Source organism: Dermacentor silvarum, chromosome 4 (assembly GCF_013339745.2).
Source record: "Dermacentor silvarum isolate Dsil-2018 chromosome 4, BIME_Dsil_1.4, whole genome shotgun sequence".
Taxonomy (NCBI): domain Eukaryota; kingdom Metazoa; phylum Arthropoda; class Arachnida; order Ixodida; family Ixodidae; genus Dermacentor; species Dermacentor silvarum.
Window position 1 is genome coordinate 107,420,087 of NC_051157.2, and position 15,385 is coordinate 107,435,471.

Consider the following 15,385-nt stretch of genomic DNA (forward strand, 5'->3'; position numbering starts at 1 on the left):
TCACTAGCAGCATACGCTAGATTCCGTTCTCACTTACATATGTGGCGCAATGCTTCTATTTGCGGCGATGGTCAGAGCTAAGCGTATACGTCGCATAAAATTTGTGTAACGTGCACCGGTACTCGTGCAGCAGTCGCACTCTGAACTTTGAAGGAAACGCTCGCAGACAGATATTTGCATTTTATCCGCGTATAAGCCGCGTCGCTGTTCGCGGTTTGCTATTTCGCGGTTCGTTGTGGTTATGGTCGTTGTCGGAAAATGTCTGTCGTTCAATAAACCGGGAAAACTGCGTGGATTGCGCGATCCGTCCGTATACCATCAGCACCCACACGCGAGTACGGCAGTCAAAAAACTTACAGGTCATTCGGTTCAGTGATTTGCATGCGTGTCTTGACACGCTACGCCACAAATGAAGCGTCGTTCTTTTTTTATTTTTTTTTCACGCTCGACGACCCTGCCTCTGGTCACTTGTGGACCACGCGAACATTTCATCGCACCAAAGAACGCTTTTACTGGCCTCAAATGTGAAAAAGGACTGATATTTGTGTGACCAACTTGTATCTAGTGCGAGAACCACCAGCGACCCACCTAAGCACTAGTCGGTCACCTATACAGCCAGTCAGGCCCCCCAGTCAGGCCCCCCAGTTCCCCTCTCTGAAAAAAAAAAAAATGTCAGCATATACCTCGTAGGACCGTTCCCGCGTTCTTCAAAAGGAAACCATTGGATAATCGTATGCGCCGAATACCTGACCCGCTACTGCGAGACGGTAGCCCTGACGTCCGCTACTGCAGCTCAGGTTGTTTCTCACTTTATGCTGTATTCAATCATGCTTCACCTGTCATGGTTGCTTAGTGCCTATGGTGTTGGGCTGCTGAGCACGAGGTCGCCGGATCGAATCCCGGCGACGGCGGCTGCATTTTGGGGGCAAAGTGCGAAAACACCCGTGTACTTAGATTTAGATGCACGTTAAAGAACCCCGGGTGGTCCAAATTATTCCGGAGTCCCCCAGTACGGCGCGCTTCATAATCACATCGTGGTTTTGGCACGTAAAACCTCATACTTTTTTTTTCAATCATGCTGCTACACGGGCCGCCTCGAGTGATAATAAATTGACTGTGGTCGCCAATTCAAAGCTGACGTTGTGGAAGAACTACTTTGTTTGTGCGCTTCCAACTTAAGGGCGCTGAACCGAGCGCTGATCAACATGCTGTCAATGTACGTCGCCTCGGACAACAGCAACTGGGACGAAGTATTATTACCGTTCGAACCCTACGCTTTCAACACCGCGAAACACTAAACCACCGCCTGCAGCCCTTTCTTCCTCCTTTACGCTCGCCCGCCTCGTCATACGCTGGACACTTATCGTTTCTTTTACCATCCATGACGACTGCTCTGTCGCGAAAACGTTGTATCGTGCAGAAGAGGCCCGACGGCTTGCTCGTTTACGTATACGCTGGTCTCACAAGACGACTGTAGGGCACGCTATTATAGCCAACACAGACACGTTACTTATGTTCCCGGGGACCTCAGTGTTGTTGTGGGCTTCAATACGCAAACGTGGCTTGTGTCAAAAGCTGCTCGCAAAATATACCGGACCGTTTGCGTTTGCGGCCCTTGATACTCTGAGTGAGGTGAACTATCACGCCTCACTTCGAGTGGCCGACGCTCATCGAAGACCGAAGTGACGCTTGTTGCCCGCCTCAAGCCCTTCACCCAAAAGCAGCTGGAGTGACTAGTGCGATGTGCTTCGCCTGGGAGTGGAGAAATGTTTCAGCGCGTCGAAGCTGATGGAAATAAGGAAGACGACGTAGTTTTTGGGCTCACCACGCCATTTGTGCTTCGGCTCTATAGCTGTTTCATTAAAATCCCGTTAAGTCTATCTAAACCCCATAACAATATGTTTCAGGAGCAAAGTCACGACTTTCACGATCGGCTTTTTGGCACTCTGTACTCTGCTACCTTCCATGGCTTCTACACGGGCCGAAAATAGAAACGTCAACCGAAGGTTAATCCCCATTAGCAGCAATATTATTTGCATTGCATCTACTATTTGACAAGTATTATATGACTCTATTCACGTCTACGCGGACGGTTCCGTTAACAAGGGCAGTGCGACGGGAGTTTATGTGATACCATCCTTACAGGTGAAGTACGCTTGTCGGCTAGAACAGACGTCGTCTCCAACAACAGTGGAATTAGTAGCAACTCTCCAAGCCACAAATTTTATGGAAATGTACGAGACACAGAAAAAAGTGGGTGATTTATACGGGGACTCCTTATCGTCTTTAGCATGTCTCGAAAATATGGATGACAGCCAACCACAGGCACGAATAACGTATGCAATACTAAGCAAACTCAGGCTACTGAAAGAAATGAATAGCAGGCTCCGAATTAGTGGACTCGCGGGCAAAATCGGCCCATAAACATGCGGAAATTCACCTGATCCCTTTATCATCAATTAGTACGCGACGCCTAATAAAAGTACTAAAGAAGGAATCGTGTATGTTCACCTGGTTTACAGAAAATGCTAAGAAATCTGTCCTTTACAAAATGGACCCTCATCTTAAATACCCGTTGGATGAAGATTTTCAAGAAGTAGCGAGACAATAATTCAATTAACTGCTCCTTGGTACAGTATACCCGAAACATTTTCCATAACGCATAAAATGGGTGTCGTCTACGGCTTGCTCCTGTGGTAATGACGATATTTGACGGATGACCACCTCAGACGCCTAGACGGCAACTACAACAAGAGTTACACTCAACTGATCCTCACCGACCTTTCGCACTAACAACATTGCTGGGTTCTTGGCCACCGAAATGCATTGGACGTACTCGAACATTTATTCGAAGACACAGATATATATAACGTGTCCTCCTTGGATAAAGTATAGTAATAACAACCCGCTCCCATTATTTGAATTTATGTGTGGGTGTATGTTATGTGTCATACTTTTTAAGGCGTACCTTTCTTTGCCTATCATTCCATGGTTTCGCCCGAGTCGGTCGGTCGGTCGGAGGGATTCGAACCTCGGCGCCCCAGCGCAGCAGCCCGATGCTCTAACCACTCGGCCACAACCTTTTTTTTTTTTAAATTGCTTTCACACACAACATTTCACCAAAAGAACAGTCACAATAAGAACACACAGAGTACAATGTACATTATGTGAAAGCGTATTCAGCCAGCATCCTGCTGGCTGCGTCTAATCAGAGTTCGCGCAAATCCGCCAGCGGCTCACTCTTGAGAGCCACTCGGGTGGTTCCGCTGACGCTTTATGAATTTCAACGAGGCAGTGCATGCTATCACGAAAATAAATTCATGCAGGCCGTGCATCCTTGTCAACGTAATATCCTGCCATTCTGGACCGGCAAATTCAGTGGAGGCCATAAGCATAATTAAATCAAAAGGCACCCCATCCTCGTTATATATGTTGAAGTGCCGAATGCTATGCGGGTCGAATGGAAATTCTTTCCGTACTGTTCCCTGTAATACATCCCAAAAATAAACCCCTTCCCATCAGTGTAAAAACAACAAAAAAAAAATACATGATCGATTGTGCCTGGCTGCTTGCAAATTATACAGGGCGATCACAACAGTAAAATAATTTCTTTCCCTCCAAAAACTTTTCAACTGGTAATGTTCCAGTGTGTAAATTAAAAAAAAAAGAAATGCTTTGTTCATGGCGGCACCTGCATTTTCTTCACTCTATTTAAAACATCGCTACCTGGGCATCCACTGTACAAGGACTCGTACAAGGGCACTGGGAAAACAATGTAACACAAAGCGGTATACAGTTTTTTTTCCCGTTGCACACTGGACAGGTAATCGTTCGAAAACAGCGTTGAAAAAAAAAACCTTACACTCGATGCGACTTCTTTGTAGAAACCACGAATCCCTCCCGAAAACTCTTCGGATGAAACAACATACTCGGGCAGCCGTCGGCTTAGGTTAATTTGGCATACAGTGCGCAGTAACCGGTCTGTTGCGTCCCGAAACCGGTTTACCAACTGCATTAAAAAGAGCTGACCCAGTCCCAGCCCCCTCGTCTTTTTTAACCCGCCGGAACAAGTTGGTCCGGCTGCAGCGCTCCCATTCAGCGTGGTGCGACGTTTCACATCTAGATTTCTTGACGTAGTTAATCATGCTGTGGGCACATCGGCTGGCTCCGTGCTTTTTGTAAAGAAGTTGCCAGGGCTAGAGGTGCACGCACATTATTCGTGTGCGTCGCGCCGGTGTGTTGTACTTGACTTTTCGTTGAACAACATTTAGTGGCGTATTGTGTGCGTTTGTACCGCCCAATAAGGTGGATGACAGGGCCCTTGTCTTTTCACAACATTGATGAGCGCCTTTGCACGGGAAGACAGCTCACAGTAATGGGCGATTTCAATTGTGTCCCCAGTGCGCGCGAAAGAACAAGCGCTCGGGGGTTTAGAGATGAAAGAACTGAAGTGTTGTCGCGAATGGTTGAGAACTGGGACCTCGAGGATGTGGCGTCTCGAAGGAGCGCGCACGCTTCACACGGTTCGAAGGCTTAAGCCACGCGCGGCCTGACCCGCACTTATGCATCGGTTGATGTCGTTCCGAAATGTAACAGCTATGAAGTAGTGTCGTTTTCAGACCATTGTTTAGTTCAGTGCTGCCTAGGAATTTGTAAAGCGAGACAGTGCTTTCTCATGGGAAACGTGGAAACTGAATAACGAGCTTCTTCGGGACGAATCTCACAACCGAGCAGTAAAAGAAGGAATAAGCTAATTAGGCCACAACGACACGTACACTTCTGTCGTGCCAACACTTTGAGATGGTCGACACTTGCTAATTACGATGGTGACTTCTATTCTGCGGTACATACCCACAATGCGCGTGCCGATTTCCTTTTCGCTAAATACGCAATAATGAAATTTGCTAATTTATAGCATTTCATTAGCTCCGTCACGAAAGATTCGCTTCACATGTATTCAAATATTATTTTTTTTGTTTTGCGCCTTTAGGGATGAATCTGGCGTTTGAATTTCGTATCTCGGTGCATCATTATTTCATATGCGTATATTCCTCATATATGGGCTCCTGCCCATGACTGCTTCGCGTACGTGTTTGGGACTCTGCACCCGCTCATACGTAGGGTCCAGTGTGGTGAAACTTGTCCCCTCCTTTCGTCTCTGTGTATGTGTATAGGACTGTATGATCTAGGTTTTTCGAACCTGTGACGATGTTTCTTCTCATCTTACTGTATTTATTTATTTATTTATTTATTTATTTATTTATTTATTTATTTATTTATTTATTTATTTATTTATTTATTTACTAATGTTACTGTTATGCGGAAAGAAGTAACTGTCCAGAATATAGGATGACTACACGCCTTGTATCTTCAATTCAATGAAAAAAAAAAAATCCAAGCAAACGAGCAGTCTTTTTTAAAAATTCTGTAACAAAACTAAAATCATCGCTGCCTGTCCGAATGAACTGTACACTCTTAAGCTGAATGCGCGATACGGATTCTTAGCCCCACAAAGGCCAACGTATCGTTTTTGCTATGCGCTGACCTCCTGATACGCGAGAGTGGGCTTAACGGGAGGGCTTAACGGAGGCTTAACGGAGGCTTAACGGAGGCTTAATGGGGAATGCATATAGGTATGATAGTTCAGCAAACGAACTACTGAATAAATTGTTAGTATACCAACTAATTTTACTCAAATAGCAGTTCATTGTTTTCTTCATTCTTTCGAGAAATAAAGGTGTACAACTTGTTCTAATTTTTTCTGGAAGTTGACTGATGTGGTTGAATTAATTATACGATGTACAAAAAGATTCTTGATCCTGGATTCTATCGACACCGACGATACGCTTCCACCTGGCCACGGCGACGCTTGCTCTCCTCACTGTGCACCCAGCGACACCGCACACAGTCATAAGCACATCCATACTCAATTTTTCTTACGACGCGTGAGAAATGAATAAAGGGTCACCGTATTAGTGATACGACACTCACCGACAAGGGTATCAGACAGTCTTCGTTGCGATATGCACCAAGTCACTTCGTCAGGCACCTTTGCTTGCGTTGGCGTGCTTGATGTGATCACTCGGGCTGCGAGCGAGACACGAGCGAAATTAGAGAGCGAGCCTTCAGTTGCACTCCTGAGAACGCGGCGCCTTTTACAAACTACACGGTCGCCGCGACGTCTGATCTTTCTTGGAGATTACACACAAACACGTCTCGCGTTCGCCGGTTCACGTACATCTCAATGACAAGTCGCGAGGTGGCTCGCCACCGTGGCTACTATGAGTAATATATATTTAATAGCCAGACAGTCAAAAGAAAAGAGAAACTGAAAAAAGAGGCCTTCTTTCCACAAATATCCCGGCAATCTGAGGTTCTTCTTCGGCCTGGGTTCGTTTACGTCACCCAAGCCGCATCGGACAGCTGGTAAACTTCATTAAAATTGGCCATGACAGTGGAGTGTCTGCGTCAACGCGAGTGACGACACACACACAGATAAAGAGAGAGAGAGAGAGAGCGAGAGAAAGAAATGGAAAATGAAGGAATGCAAACAAACGTGACGACAACCGTTCGCGAGCTCTGAGCAGAGACATGCGATCGAGGAATAAAGTTTGCAAGGTTACGGCTTCAACGTGACGGCGCGCGCTTTGGTTCTTTGACGGAGGTCGTTACGCGGACGCTGGCATGCGTGGAAAAAAGCACGTGACGCTACCCCCCCCCTCCCCCCCCCCCCCTCCCTTATGGCAAGGCCTCCACCCTATGTCCAAGCCAATCGAACACAAAGTGGGCGGGGAATTTTCGGCGAAGACCGGTGCGCCTGATTGAGGAAAAATTTGAATGACCACGGGTTGTGCGGCCGCCTTTTGTTTAAATCTGTGCTTTTCCGCCTGTCTTTTTACGGCACATTTGGCACAGCTCCTGCCGACACTATTAGAGCTTAGGAGAAAGTGCCGTTGTGGCCCGGACTCTGGCCTTCGAACGAACGTGGTGTACGTAAACAAGGCGTGTCCGCTCATTTTGCATCACACATGCTCACACAGGCTAGATAGGCATTGGCCGGAGACAATCGTCGTTCGGCGGTGCCTAGCCCGCCGGCTGGTACGCATGTGGTGCAGCATTTTTCATAAATGACGAAGAGCGTTTTTTATTAAATGGTGAATTTATTGCAAGAACAAACAAACAAACAAACAAACAAACAAACAAACAAACAAACAAACAAACAAACAAACAAACAAACAAACAAACAAACAAACAAACAAACAAACAAACAAACAAACAAACAAACAAACAAACAAACAAACAAACAAAGCAAGCAAACAAACAAACAAAAAATTGACAGTCACTTTAGCATACGCCAAAGAGGGGGAAGGCGAAAGCCTGTGCGCCCAAGCTTGAAAGTAATTAAATTACTTGACATTCTCATTCGAATGCGTTGTTACTTCTTGTTACTTGTTTTCTCCCACCGAAAGTCGTGGGCTTGAGTGCCTTAACTGACGCTACCTGAATTAACTGTATCCTAATTAACTTCGACCTAATTAACGCTGAAGGTCTTAGGTTCGACTCCCACCAAAGGTCGTGGGTCCGAGTGCCTTAGGGACTCTGTATTAATTAACTGTTTCTTAATTAACTTCACCTTAACACCAAAGGTCGCGGGTTCGGCCAATACACAAGCTTAAATGGTTCCCGACTGCTTATCACGCTTCGCGGCAACTGCAGCTTATGTAACCGTAATATTTACCGGGAAACGCTTGCGGCGAACGCTATGCACGAAGGCGAGCTTTCTGGTTCTTTTTTTTCTTTTGCCCACACGACCGTCGCTGCCGCGGATGGTAGAAATGCGGCGCGCCGTGCTACGATTTGTTGAAAGCACGTGGCGCACGCCGCTCTACATTGGTAGACACATTTCGCTCATGGTCGACTCACGCTCAACGCCGCCGACGCCGTGCTCATGGCGAAATGGCGCCCTTAAAGCTATCTCTTTTAAAAGGAAATTCTTCTTCTTCGGCAGTACGAATATTGGGTGGATATATCATCGCAAAGCGGTAGCTTGCACATTACGACTGGAGACGGGCTGCAGATTTGAGTGAGGAACGCATCCCTCAGCCACTCTGGCTGAGCTTGCAGATGAAGCGGTACTTTTCTTCAGCATAAAACTTGTTGAATAACAAGACACTACGCGCTTGACATTGCGGAAACGCGCCGCAGCGCCAACGTATACGATGAGCAGGCGCGCAGTGAGTTCCCGGGACGAACGCGTCCCGTAAGTGTTTTCGTCATTGTTAGCCGAAGAAACGCGTACTCATCGTTTATAACTAATGGCAAGAGGGTCTTAAGGGTATTTTATTCTCTTTTCAGGCATGCGTCCTTGGTCTACTATTGTTCGTTTAGTACATGGGAGTAAAACATTCTAGAGAAAACAAAGCACCACAGAAATTGCAGTGACTCCGAAAAAGTCGCAGTTTCGAACGAAAGTCGAAGCATCAATTGCGATAGCAAATTAGTAGAGAGCTTTAGGGAGTATGGATAGTAGTTTTATCGGCTGTACAAACTTGACGCATTCGCTTACTAACTGAATTAACAAGCATGGTGTTAGCGCGCTCAAGCAAACATGAATAAAACACACTCGATGACCGCAGACAACCGCTGTCAAAATGTTGGCAGTGAGCAAGCGCGGCGACTGCAGTGAACAAGGGTTGGTGCGGTGTGCCGCTTCAACGGAAACTGAGCGGCGAAAGCGCAGCGCATAGAAAAGTAGGAGCCGTGTGCAGATCGCTTTCAAGATACGGTGCGCGCGACCACCCACAGCCGCGCAAAGTACAAGTGTGCAGTTGCTGGCAGAGTAGAAGTCGCACCCCTTCCTCCCGCGCTGCCTTCCGGCTTTCCTCCTTTCGCGTGCGAGATTGAGTCTCCAGTTACCCTTGCGCCCTGTCGCAAGATATGCACTTGGTGCCGCAGCACAACGTAGCCTCTCCCATCCCTCCAATCTCCCCACGGCCTTTCGCGCGACGGAAGACGTCGCGTTTGCTCTCCACTGTGCGTTGGCTCTTCGTGAAAGCGCGCGTCCCTTTCTAAGTACACGGGTGTTTTCGCTATGGTCTTACATTGGCGCTGAGCCGTGCTCCCTCAAGGGCTGCAGAAGATAGCGCCAACCTTTCCCTTTCCCTCAAGAACCACTTATCTATCTATGGTCTTACCTTTGGCGTTCCAAATTTTGCGGCATGAACGGAACACAGCGCGTTAGCGATAATGCAGTTGCATTTCTGACAGCTGATCGGACATTGTTTATTGTCAGGCGAGTAAATTAATAAAAAAGAAAAATCTGTCGGCCCTTCCACTGGGGCGGAGATGGAAGACCAGCGAAGCTGTACTATGGTAGGAATTATGCATTTCAAATTATAACTACTAAGACGTGATGGTGTAATTGGTTATTTGGACTATTAAAGAATCAGAAATATATAGGATCCGGTGGTTTTCATTTATTTAGTGACCACAGGGACCACGGCCTTATGGTCGCTACGGTATACCGACATAGGGTGTACGGCAAAGATTTGCACGTTCTTAATCAACACGTCACCAACGATATGCGCGTTCGGTGCGAACGCGGGCAAAACGCCACCGCTGTCGACAACAGTTGTGCGCGTTGTTTGTGTGACCGCACATAACCGCTGTCAAAACGCTGGTTACGTGACGGATGGCTAAACGCCGTTGTCGACACTGTCAGCGGAGGCACAGTCTAGGGTACCTCGATGCCCTCCTCGCCCACCGCTCTCCTTCCATTGGGAAGTCGCGTTTGCTCCCCGCCGTGCCACTATAGCCGTGCGTTCGCTCCCGTGAAAGCGCGCGTCCCTCGCCATCGCGCGCTTTCACTCGCACACAAGTCGCGTTTGCTCTCCACCCTGCGTTCGCTTCCCGCTTTCCTCCTTTCGCGTGGGAGATTGAGTCGCCAGTTCTCCTTGCGCCCGGTCGCAAGATACGCATTAGGTGCCGCAGCTAAACGTCGCCTCCCCTCCCTTCCTCCCTCCCGTCCCTCCATGGCCTTTCGCGCGACGGAAGAAATCGCGTTTGCTCTCCGCCGTGCGTTCGCTTCCCGTGAAAGCGGGCGTCCCCCGCGCGCTTTCACGCGCACATACAGCATACGGCCAACGAGAGTTTTTTATTGCGATAGCAATTATATGGACACTCAAAAGCAGATATCTATCGTCGGCGTCGTCGTCGCCGTCGCCGTGACGTTCTGTATGACGTCAAGGGCTATGAAATCGTCGCCGCGCTCCGGACGCTGTATCTGCGAGTGAAAGGGTGCGAGGGACGCGCGCTATCACGGGGAGCGAACGCACGTCGGAGAGCAAACGCGCGTTCTGCGCCGTGCTCCCTGAAGGGCTGCAGAATTAAGCGTCTCGTTCCTCCTTTACAATCGCCATATATAGAGAGGAAACGCGACTTTTTCCGTCGCGCGAAAGGCCGTGGGGGGACGGGAGGGAGGGAGGGGAGGCGACGTTTAGCTGCGGCACCAAATGCGTATTTATATAAAAACGTTGCGACGCGAGAAGGTGGGCAAGATTTCCGACGCTGCTCGACGAGTGTCTTATTCTGATCTCGTCGAAAACCTCCGAGCCGCCCCCAGGGGCACCGGCAACAGTCACCAACGCCGAGTGCGTTCGGTGTGAACGCGGGCAAAACACCGACGGCGTCGACAATTGTTCTGCGCGTTGCTGGTGCTGCTGCATGTCCAAGTTTATACAGCTGATAAAACTGCTATCATAACTTCGTATAGCTCTCTACTAATTTGCTATCGCGATTGATGCTCCGCCTTTCGGGTGAAACTGTGACCATTTTTTCCATTGCCAGACGCGACCATCGAAGAGTGAGCCCTTAACAGCTTCGCTGTAATAAAAGCCTCGGCCCGCACCATATAAATATAGCAGGCAAACTGATCGGACAGTAGCAGAAGCTGAAATATCGACCACACGTGATTCCCTGGCATCTTCGTCCGAAGTGGCCATCGCCACCGAGCCATAGGAGCGCCGTTTAAATTTGCTGACCAACAAAGTCGTGCACTAATAAGGGTCGCGTGTACCCGAATCACGCGGCTCGTTTCGTAAGGGAAAGCATGGAAGAACGAGGAGGAGATACAAAAAAAAAAAGTGTAAACAGAAGGCGCAGACAACATCGTCCTTTTCTGGGTCGATCGACGCGTAATCTTCGCACCGGCACGGCCGAGGAGATAAGCGGGTGCATCGTCGACCGACCTTCGTCGGTGCAGCCGCCCTATTAATTGGCGACGCGTTCAAAACATTCGCCGTTTTGCGTCAAGCTCCCACGTGGCGAAAACAAACAAGCGGGAGGGCAGTTGTTGTAGTTCGCACTTGAGGAAGCACTCGCTTCGGTTGTAAGCATTGTCCAAGGTAATCGATCGGCAAATAGCAAAAGGAAAGAAAAAAAATAATGCTGGCCGATCGGCGTGATGCAAATAACAGCATCCCTTGGCGTGCTCTTGTGCGGTCTTGCCCAAGCGTGGCTGAGTGCGCCTGAGGTGTTGCAGATTAGTGAAGAGGAAGGGCTCGCACTGGGTCGTTGAAAACAAATTCGGGGGTTTTACGTGGCAAAAATCCCAATCTGATTACACCCGCCGTGGCAGCTTAGCGCTTGTCGCGTTGCGCTGCTGAGCTCGAAGTCGCGGGATCGATCGCTGCCGCGGTGCCCTCCTTTACCTCCTCCGTTACCTCAACCTGATAAAGCGGCCCTTAAGCTCCCGCTTGTAACTTGTGAGCTCAATTGAAACAGGAATTTGCAACATGCGAGGGGAGTTACTGCCGCTTCCAGAAGAAGACAAAAATCGGCACACTTTAACGATTCCTCTTTAGGCTCATTTGCTGCGAGAGCAGCAGGCTACGATAATCTCAAAAGCAGCTACTTATTTGCGATGCGCACAACGCTATCCCCGTCGGCTTTTGTAATGCCTGTCGCAGCCACCGAAATATGAGCACGCACGTCGCCACTCTCGTAATGTTTGTAGCGCACGAAAGCCCGCCTAAATTAGGAAGCCTCATCACGCAGGAGTTAACGCGGTCTGCTGCACATTGGCGCAGTTGTATAAGTTCGATGGCCATGGTGGTGGGTGAAGTTTAGTTTTGTTTTATTGCGATAGCAATTATATGGACACTTCAACCGGATTTCTGCCGTCGTCGTCGCCGTCGTCGTTGCCGTCGTCGTCGCTGTGAGGTTCCCTATAGATAAAATCTTCGCCGCGTGCCGTATGCCCGAGCGGAAGCGTGCGGGGACGCGCGCTATCACGGAGAGCGAACGCACTCAATCTCCCACGCGCAAGCAAGGAAGCGGGAAGCCAGCGCCGGAGGGAGCGGGGGGGGGGGGGGGGGGGGCGCCCTTCTACTCCGCCAACAACCGCGCTCGTCGCTCGCTCGCACCGTCTCTTATCTCCACACGGCTCTGACCTTTATGCGCCGTGCATTCGCCGCTAAGTTTCCGTTGAAGCGATAGACCGCACGTACCTTCGCCGCTGCGGCGTATCCGCTTGCTGCCAGAGTTTTGACGGTCGTTGTCTGCAGTCATTCAGTGTGATCTATTCATGTTTGTTTGTGCGCGCTCACACCACGCTTGTCCATTCAGTTAGTAATAGTCGGGCCACATTTTCCAACGCACGATACACATGCAATGCTGCCCGGATCGGCAGTGCAGCGCTACAGGTGTGTCCCTTCGCACGCGCTGCCCACGGGAAGCGCTTCTCATCAACACCACCGTTTCACACGCGCCTTCTCGTGGTCATCGAGTCTCTCTTCATGTCGGTCTACTTACGCCGCAGCACACCTGCTTACTTAATCACCTCATGTTTACTACAATTCATATTGCTACCAAAGCCGCTCACCTTACTTCGTATGACATTGCTGTGTTGCTATCGCATTCATTGCTTCGCCCTTAGGGCGAAACTGTGACATTTTTTTCTGCGCCCTATGCCGAAGGTGAAGCTTAGAAAGTGCCCCTACGACGACGACCTGAAGGTGAAGACGACGGACAGCGTAGCGGGAAATAGAGATAGTCGGAGCAAACTCAATTCCGAGGTTGTGACTGCTGTCGCAGTAAATTGTGCACAATAACTGAAAACGTGTATAGTTCGCTTTCTTTCAACATTGAGTCAGTAGATTGCCGATCGTTACACTGTCTTTAGACATCCTGTGTCTACTACTGTGAGAATGAATGTTTTCTAAATTTTTTTGTCTTCTTTCTTTCTTTCAGTACCTCATTCCTTTTCGTCCGTGCAGGGTACCTGATCACACATCCACGTGGTTGACCTTCCTGCCTTTCCTTGTACCTATCTTTATCTTTGCAATGCAGTGCTGCATAGTGATGTTAAGTATATTCACAGAACAAAATTATTATTTTTATTTTTTGAATAGAATAGATCAGCTTTAGGTGAAATAAGGAGTAAGGGGAATTCTCGGGAACCTCCGAAACATGCTCTCAAATACACCGTCTCGTCTAATCGAGAATTTTGCAAACTACTTCACCGTTCATCATTCTACCAGCGCATAGAGAATTTATCTTTAACTGTGTGAACCTCAAATTCAGCTTTCCTACGGGACCTCTTTAATAGTGAGCAAATGCTTAATGCTTTTTGCTCAGAATTCGCTTCAGATAGGGTATTCCATGATGACATCAAATTACTTTGAAATTGACTGTAATTCATGTATGTTCGCGCATGAGATATTAAATAAGTCACTGGGCACATAACTTCAAGAATGACAGGAATGTGGTCACTATTTGTAGCATAGTCAACAGTCAACCAAGAGGAAAAAAAATTATGGGGTTTTACGTGCCAAAACCACGACCTGATTATCAGGCACGCTGTAGTGGGGGACTCCGGAAATTTGGACCACCTGGGGTTCTTTAACGTGCACCTAAATCTAAGTACACGGGTGTTTTCGCATTTCGCCCCCATCGAAATGCGGCTGCCGTGGCCGGGATTCGATCCCGCGACCTCGTTCTCAGCAGCCCAACACCATAGCCACTGAGCAACCACGGCGGGTTCAACCAAGAGGATACGCAACGACCTGACCCTGTGAAAGTCAAATCTAGAGTAAAAGCGGCTAAATGTCTTACAAAAGGATGTTCTGAATTTTGTCATAAGAGATTATTGTCCTGTGTCGCGCATGTAAAATACGTCTCATCTACCGTCTTTTTGTCCTCTTAACCTGTGGCGCATACCCACTATAACGGATTACCAAATACTAAGGAGGATAATGCTTCATGAATGTAGGCATTAAACTTCTTTGGCCGGGCATCTTTAAAGACTTCGTCACAACATCGGCCCGTGCAGTTAGGCAAGGCCGAAGAATTTGCGTATATTTTTTTTCTATCTTATTTCTTGAGAAATCGGTCTCTTAAGTACGGAAAAACACGGTAACACGAGGCGTGTCGTAATTTGAATGCGTGAAATAGTGGTGATATCGATACGTGCGTCCAGTGAAGTAGGAACAAACTCGACCCGACGGAAACGACGACGAACAGGCCCCCCTGCAAGCTATCAGCTGCATTTGGTTGTAACGTGTAAATATACCTCATAAATACTCTTCCGGGTTCCGAAAGCGTTCTGAAAGCTTCCGGGTTCCGAACAACCTTCCGAAAGCGGTAGCAAAGAATGTGTGCTGCGGTAAATGTATCCTCCTAAGACTCCTTGTACAATACATTGCACATTGTATTCAACTTTTTTTTTTTTCGAAAATTCACTCGGAAGTGATTACGCAAAATATTCATTCTGGGTATGAAGTACGGTGCATGTGTGGTTTGCTCATTCTTGTCATCCGCTTTCGAGAAATTTGACGCTGAGCAACTGTAGACATCTGTTTCGTCCCAGACGGCCGAAAGCAACCTTGAAGTGGGTTTCGAAATCACTGAGATTACCGGATGAAAATTGCGGACGCGGCAGCAACATGGCAATGTTCTACATGTAGTTCCATCTTCATCTCTGCTTTTGAGCAATGAAGTGCAGTTTTTGCCATGCAAACACGAGGAGATGATGGAGATAGCTATTTTTTTTTCACGTACATGGAGACGCAGCATTTAGCACTTAACCGTGGTATTTCAATTAAAAAAAATGTTTTTCAAGTTCATAACACAACAGTAGACAATAAAAACCATGTCCCGTAGTGGTGTTCGGGTCTCAGGTGGGTATATGTAGGGGACAGTTGTCACTAGGGTATTTTTCAGACGGAGAGAGACTTACCGTGTCTGTCCGCGTAAATTTGAAGTGCCAGCCGTTCTGTGTATCGCAAACGATGCCGGCGAGCCGGAGGGGCGCGTTGATGAACGTGCACGCAGCGAAGGCGTGCATACACGAAAAAAAGGTTGCCGCCGCTTTATCTATACACCATCG